Below are 8,147 nucleotides of genomic sequence, written 5' to 3' on the forward strand. Positions count from 1 at the left end.
CACTCCAGACCCTCCCCCCCCCCCCCCCCCGCCATCTTGAGAAAAGCTTCAGCCACCCTCCTTGAGACCAACCACAACTACACTCCCCACCCTCTCCCCCTATCTTGAGATGATCCACATCCACCTCCTTTGAGACCAATCACAATTACATTCCCGCCACCCCTCTTCTTGAAGCAATTTTCACCCACCCTCCTTTGAAACAATCGACACCCATCCTCCTTTGAGACTAACAACACTCCCCCCCCCCTCCCCGCCCCCCCCCCCCCCCATTTCCTGAGACAATCTTCACCCACCATATTTTGAAGCAACAGCCACACTTCCCCCCCTCAACCCCTTTCTTGGGACAATCTTCTCCCGCCTTCCGTTAAGACTGATCACAACCACAACCCCTCTCTCTTTGTAGAGTCGATCCACACCCACCGTCCTTTGAGACAAATGTCAACCACACTCACCCCACCCCCTTCCTTGACGCGATTCATCAGCCACACCCCTTGGAGACGATCTTCGCCCACCCTCTTCTCAGAACGATGGCATCCACACTGACTTCCCTCCATTGAGGTGATCTTCACCATCCCTCCTTTTGAGACCAGTGACATCCATCCCCACACCCCCTTTCTTGGGATGATCTTCACCCACCATCCTTTGAGGACAATGACAACCCCTTTCTTGAGATAATCTTCCTTTGAGACGATCTGCACCCCACCCCCCAACCCCATTTGAGACCAATGACAATCACATTCCTCCCACCACCTTTCTTAAGATGAGCATCACCCACCCTCCTTTCAGACCATCAACAAGTACATTCCCCCCCATCCCCGCCCAACCATTATATAAGACGATCTCCCACCCTCCTGTGAGACTGATCAGTACAACACAACACCCCCCTTCCTCCAATGACACAATCCTTACCTTCCACCCGCTCCTGCCTAAGGAGGAAGGTGGCAAAACCGTTAAGACGCTTATCTGCCAATACAGTGTCCTTGAGGGTCTGGGTTCGATCCCCGCTCTCGTACCTTTCTCCCAAGTTTGATTGAAAACCAAACTGAGCGTCTGGTCATGAGACACGAGTCAACAAAACCGAGGTCCTGTGTGCAGCGCGCACTTGCCGCACTGAAAAAAAGAACCCATGGCAACAAAAGTGTTAGTCTCTGGCAACATTATTGTGCAAGAAACCCACTCCTGAGAGAAATAGACTAAGAGATATATATGCCTGGACTCAAGGCCTGACTAGCACATTGGGTTAGGCTGCTGTCAGGCATCTGCCTGGCAAATGGGGTGTAGCGTATATTATGGGTTTGTCCAGATGCCTAGCAGATGGAGCGTAGCGTATATTATGGATTTGTCCAGATGCCTAGCAGATGGGGTGTAGCGTATATTATGGATTTGTCCAGATGCCTAGCAGATGGAGTTAGCGTATATTATGGATTTGTCCAGATGCCTAGCAGATGGGGTGTAGCGTATATTATGGATTTGTCCAGATGCCTGGCAGATGGGGTATAGCGTATATTATGGATTTGTCCAGATGCCTAGCAGATGGGGTTAGCGTATATTATGGATTTGTCCAGATGCTTAGCAGATAGGGTGTAGCGTATATTATGGATTTGTCCAGATGCCTGGCAGATGGTGTGTATCGTATATTATGGATTTGTCCGAACGCAGCGACGCATCCCTGTGAATTTGAATCTGAAACTGAAAACGAAACCTACCTGTCTCTGGTGAGGGAGTCCAGGTGGAACTGCAGCCTTCTCTGAAGAATCCGGTTCTGGTTGCTGGCCACCCTCTCTGCGGGGCTCTGTTGGGCTGGGAGCAGGGGCACCACCTTCCTGCCACCCCGCCTCCTCCCTCCCGCACTGCTGACGTCAGCACACGCCGCCATGGAAGGGTGGCTTCCTATGTGGGCACGGGGTGGAGAAAGATGAGAGGACAGGCTTGGAAGAGCGTCGTCACCATGGGATTGTGGTAAGTGGAGGGTTTGTTTGTTTGTTTGGTGTGTGTGTGTGTGTTTATCATGCAAAGAGCGGAAACAATGAAACACATAATCCATCCGTATTGACGCAGTGAGCATTTTGTTTTACAGTAATATTGTGCGGAAGGTACGTGTCCATCACACACACACACACACAGTGTGTGAGTGAGGGGGGTGATGTGGAGGGGTGAGGGCTTGCACGAACCGTTATTGTTTTCTGTGTTTTTTATGTGGAGTGGCTGATGATTGAAGTTCCTTTCAATACCGGATTCGCAGACCAAATTCTTCTATTTTGAAGCCAGTGAAGAATCTCGAGTCCATTGTTGTTAATAAATCCTTTGAAACAGTATTTTATCTGAAAGTGTCACCATACAAAATACAATGATTTAGACAGGTGAAAGAAGGTCTTCTGTTCATCCTTGTCGTAATGTACACACGAAGTATGTGACGCGTGTATCTGCAGGTAGAAAATATAGCACGAATTATACAGAAAAGAGAACTTGGAAAATTTCCGTCGTTCGGTTATGGCAAACAAAGTAGTACAGTCTTAAGTATCTGACATTTCTTTCTCTGTTTGTCTTTCTATCTGCCTTGATATTTGTTTTCATATTCCTGCAACTGTATTGTTCTTTTGATTATCTAATGTTCTGTCTGTTTTAATACTCGTTATCGTATTCCTCCAGTTGCGTTGTTTTTAATCCCTTTTTCATCTTTTACAGCTTCTGTTTATTTACATGAGAAACTCGCATATGCTTTGTGTGACATATATGTCATGTCTATACATTTACCAATCATGCCGGGGGTGCGGGGTGTGTGTGTAGGCTGATGTACTCGTATTAAGTGCCTTCATTTTGTCGTTTAATTGGGAGGTTCCAAACATTCCTCATATCAGTGAATCCATCACAGCATAAAGTTGACGATGAATTAGTTGATGGTTGTAATGATGTTTGTAAATATGTATGCATGCAAGGCTGTGCATGCCTATTTGTATGTATGTGTTTATTCAAGATGAATGCGCGCGCGCTCACGCGCACACACATATTTATATATATATATATACATTCCTACCTGTGTTTCGGCAGGTAACAAATACACTCCCCTGTTTCCAGTTAACGCAGTTCACACACACACACGTGCACGCACGGCCGTGTTACCGCCATCAGGACTCGTTGTGATCAGCCACCAGACACATGGTCACCAACATGCACAGTCATTGGACACAACTCTTGGAACTCGGTGCACCCTCGTCCTGAGTGGAAATGAAAAGACTGAGAGCCTCGCGCGTCAACCGATTCCACTGCTAATCCCCGCCGTAGAGCAGAGGGTTTGGGGCAGGTGACAGACAGCAGTAAAGTGACCACCGGTGTCGGCGGTGCTATATTGACTAATGGAAGTGGACACCCTCACTGGGCTCGTTCACAGGGCCTAATACATACACCTTACCTGTACAGTGCAGTGGTCAGGGTTATTGGTCACTGGCCTCCCTGACACATGTCAACCCCTGCACACTGCGGCGCTCACCGAACAGTTCCTGAAAGCAGTGCCCACTGAATAGTTCATGACGCTTGCCAACTTGAAACCTCAGACCATATCTAATGGCATGAACTATATCCACATAGGCCCTAGCTCTTGCGGAGAATGCTATTCAACTGTGCAGTTTAGGTCCTTTGCAGTTGCAGCCATCCCCATTCTGGCTGGTATCATGCCAAAACACGCCTCGGGCAGGGTAAAGATTTTGCACTCTGACATCACTAGCTGACAAAATTACGTGGATTCTTACAGAGTCAAGCGTCACAATTATGTGCATAACATGGCAGATGGATATACACAAACAATGACAGGAGAGTCAGTCAAAGCCTGCACTCCCCTACGAAGACTACCAACGTGATATACAACCAGGTACACGTGTCAAATGCGGGTGGGGGATCGAGTTGTAAACTGAATGACACGCACAAGATTTGCAGTTAACTTCGTGTGCTCTGTTTCGGGTAGATTTTCATCTTCCCCCCAAAATCGTTTGAAATGAATTGATGCCAGAGCTCTGTGATTGTCACAATGAGCTTAGGACAATGTTTTTCCTTTTCCGTTTTAGGGTGAAGCTGGTGTTGTTTGCACAGAGCAGTTGTCGTCTAGGAAAGATGACATGCCACGGACAGGCCACACATTTTGGTACCGAATTTCAACATGCTTCTGAGAGTTTATGTTTCCATTAGTTGCATTATCCAGAGTACCAACAACACAGTTCTAACTGTGAGGACAGATGCATCCCCGTAAAACATGACCCGAACTTGCACGAGGTGTGGGATCAATGCATGCTCCAAGGTACGCAGTTTCACATTGTCTTGTTTTTTTCTGGAAGCATTCACTTTCCTGCCTTTGCCTAATACCATCCGAGTCCCGTCAGAGAAATTCACCCATTTTCCATACTAATCAGCTGTCTAATGAAGTCTAGACAAACACAATACTTTTCTTACCATCCTGTTTGCCAACAAGATCACAGTTATTTTTGTTCACAATGATTCACCTTTTGTTTCAAAATTTCTTCAGGCGTCCCTCGGGTCTTCTGTTTTTCCCCCGAAGTATCTTGATTCCCAATGGGGAACAGGCTGTCAAAATATGTGTTTTGAGGTACTTTCCTCACCTAAATACAGAGACCTGTTTTGACGGTAGTTGTCGTGGCATAGTTGAAGCAATATTACCAAACATAATTATGCTGCCCTACTGTATGTGGCTTCCAACGCTTTTCTGGGGGTTATTTAACTCTTTTATTTTCTCCATATTCTGTCGCTGCACAAATGTACGGCCGGCCATCTTGCCAGGCCCACGTGATCGCGTCTGCAATTAATGACGCGTTCATTATTCAAACTGCCAATGACGGAATTGCTCTTTCCTTTTAGCCTGAAGGTAAGCAAAACACATTGTGGCTCGAGTTGGCGAGTGTCGGTTCGTGTTCATGATATGGGTCATTTCGCACCGATCTACAACCTAACTCTCCATCTTCTAGAAAGGTGGATTACAATCCTATGGGGTCATTTCTTTCATGTCTGGATCCAACGGAATTTTTGTCAAATAGGTACTGAAAATATGAAACCCCCACGCCCCCCTCCCTTTCCTTTCTTTAGATATTTAAAACAAACATGAACGTACTATGATGATATCACAAAAAACAACAACATCAAAACAAGAACCCCCCCCCCCCCCCCCAAGAAAAACAACAACCCAACAACAACAAAACCAAACCAAACAACACACATACAAAAAAACAAACAAAAAAACAAAAACCAAAAACAAAAAACAAACAAACACACACACACACACACAAACAACAAGAAGACAACCTCTCAATCATAAAAATGATTTTGAAAATAAACATGAACGTACTATAATGATACCACACACACACACACAACACACACACAACAAAAAAACACACACACACATACAAACAAATCAACTCTCAATCATAAAAAAAAAATTATTAGGAAAAAAAAAAGTAATAGCAAACAAAAACACACATCAAAATGATAGCCAAACTGACGTTACAATGACTGATTGGAGTAAGCTCGAAAAATCATATTTCTCACAATCGGTGATCTTGTCACAATTTTAAATCACCGCTTTCTCAGCAACACCCGTTCTTACCTCCCACCATCTCCTTCCCCCTCCCCACCCCCTGCTAGGTTCCCACCCTCTTCTCCCCTTCTCCTTCCCCCTGTCCCAACTCTCCCCCACACACAGGGGGGGTGAGAGAGTGGAGAGGTGGGGGGAAGGGGGTGGCGGCGGTCAGCACACAGTGTTTAATTAGCAAACGTGGAGACCGAAGGCTACTGCTTTTTGCCTACCTGTAAATGAGTGTGTGCAGAGAGCTGTGTGTGTGTGTGTGTGTGCGCGCGCTTGCTTGTGTTTGTGTGTGCGTGTCTGCGTGTGTGCGCGCACGCTTACGTGCGTTTGTCCATGTCCGTGCTTGTCAAAGTCAACATTTTTATTTTCATTTCAAGATGGTAATTGAATGAGCAACGACTGCTTTGTTTTTTTTATATGTATTTTATCAAACCAACTGAAAAAAAATCTGTGTGTGCGTCCGCGCGCGCGCGTGTATGTGTCTGTCAGTTTGTCTATAAATATGCGTGCATGCTTATATGTGTTTTCGTGTGTGTGTGTGTGTTCGTGCTTGTGGTGGTGGTTGCGGGAGGAGGGGGTGTTCATGTGCACGTGTGTTTGTGTGCCTGCGCGTGTGTATGTTGGGGAGGGTTGGGTGATCAAGAGAAAGAGTGGTGGTGGCGGGTGAGTGGGGGGGTAAGGGGAGAGGGTGGGGGTGGCGGGTGGGGGTGCGGTGGGGGGCTGTAGCCAGGCAGCTGGGGAAACAGGAAAGAGGACGGAGAGAGAGAGAGAGAGAGAGAGAGAGAGAGAGAGAGAGAGAGAGCATTATTATGCTATTACCGGCCTGTGTCAACACCACCCAAACCGCTGGCTTGCTTTGACTGGCTGTCTGGCTGGCTGCCTTCCGGAGGCCATTACCAACAATACAGAGCGCTGTAGAGGACTTGGGTCACTTGTTTTCCGTGTTGTACCTGACGTGGTCAAGGGGGGTGAACTGGTGGCTTTGTGTGTGTGTGTGTGTGTGTGTGTGCGTGCGTGTGTGGGTGGGTGGAGGGAGGGGGTAGGTGTGTGTGTGTGTGTGTGTGTGTATGCGTGTGTGTGTGGGTGGGGGGAGGGGGAAGGTGTGTGTGTGTGTGTGTGTGTACGCACGCGTATGTGTTCGTATTTCAGTCATACATAACAAAAAGTAATCAGCAGTGAGAAAATAAGTGTATGTGCGCGCGTGTGCGTATGTACATTAATTTGTGTATTTGGTCTGTGCGTGCGTGTGTGTGTGTGTGTGCGCGCGCGCGCGCAGACAGAAACAGTGTGTGTGTGTGTGTGTGTGTGTGTGTGTGTGTGTGTGTGTGTGTGTGTGTACATACATACATACATATGTATGTATAAAATATCCCCGAACTTGTTCATTTCGTTCAGAAGTGCGTTGGATATGAATGGCAACAAATGATAGTCAGACGTGTTGAAGTTTCTATCAGAAACGGTTGAGAGCGGCTCCTTGGTAACTAGATATTGTTTGGAATATTCTACCCCAAATTTCCCACTTTCTCAAGTTCACGAAAAAAAAGAAAAAAAAAAGCAAGCAAGCCGCCAAACCATAATAGCTGCGTGGTTGCTCTCAGTTCTTTAGAACATGTCTTTATCAAAATGGCTAACCTGACATAACAGGTACTTGTGCTGCAGGACAGAGATCGGCACGCAGTATTTGGAGTGGTGTGAGTAGACAGCCAGTTTCTTTGCATGATGAGATGGATTTGCAGAGGAAAGTGGTTGTTCATTGGCACTTTCTTCTTCTGGCATGCTTGCAGCCCTCTCTTCCAGAGATGGTCGACCCTTCTTCTTCCCATCTCGAGACCTTGTGTTTTGTGCTCATCACCTGCATGTGGAATAACACCATGACGAAGGCCTGGCTGGCACTTTAAAATAAAAAAGAAAAAAAAAAAAAAAAAAAAAAAGAAGAAAAAGAAAAGAAAAAGACAATATATTGTCACATCCACCACCAATTGAGCAGCTGGCACACACACACACACACACATGTACACATGCGCACACGCGCATACACATACAAACACGCGTCCAAGCATGTACACACGAGACACTTTCACTTACTCGCATGCGTACACAGTAATACCCCCCTCCCCATCGATTTTTTTTCCTACCCTCGTCTAATATCACTTACAGTGAAAAGACGTTTAACTAAAGAACGAACATATCACTGGACCTGCTTCATACAAATTGCTGTAGTATGATTCTAGAATTTGTTATTGGGAAAGCAAAACATTATAATCGCAACCACACAATAAGCACAACATGAACAGATTATTCGCAAGCACACAATAATTAAAGCACACACACAAACAGTATATTGATTACTTTGAACTGAGTGAATACCAATTGCAACTGAACGAACGTCGCAGATTGATGGCTGGGAAGACGCGGGTTCGATTCCCAGCGGAGCTGCACCCCAAATTAAAAACATGTGTTCACGTATACACAGAACATATAGTATAGTCATGCATTTCAGTCATAGAACGAATGCACACTGAAGTTAGTAAAAAAACAACAACAACAACAAACAAAAAAC

The sequence above is a fragment of the Babylonia areolata genome, chromosome 23 (genome assembly GCF_041734735.1).
Source record: "Babylonia areolata isolate BAREFJ2019XMU chromosome 23, ASM4173473v1, whole genome shotgun sequence".
Classification (NCBI taxonomy): domain Eukaryota; kingdom Metazoa; phylum Mollusca; class Gastropoda; order Neogastropoda; family Buccinidae; genus Babylonia; species Babylonia areolata.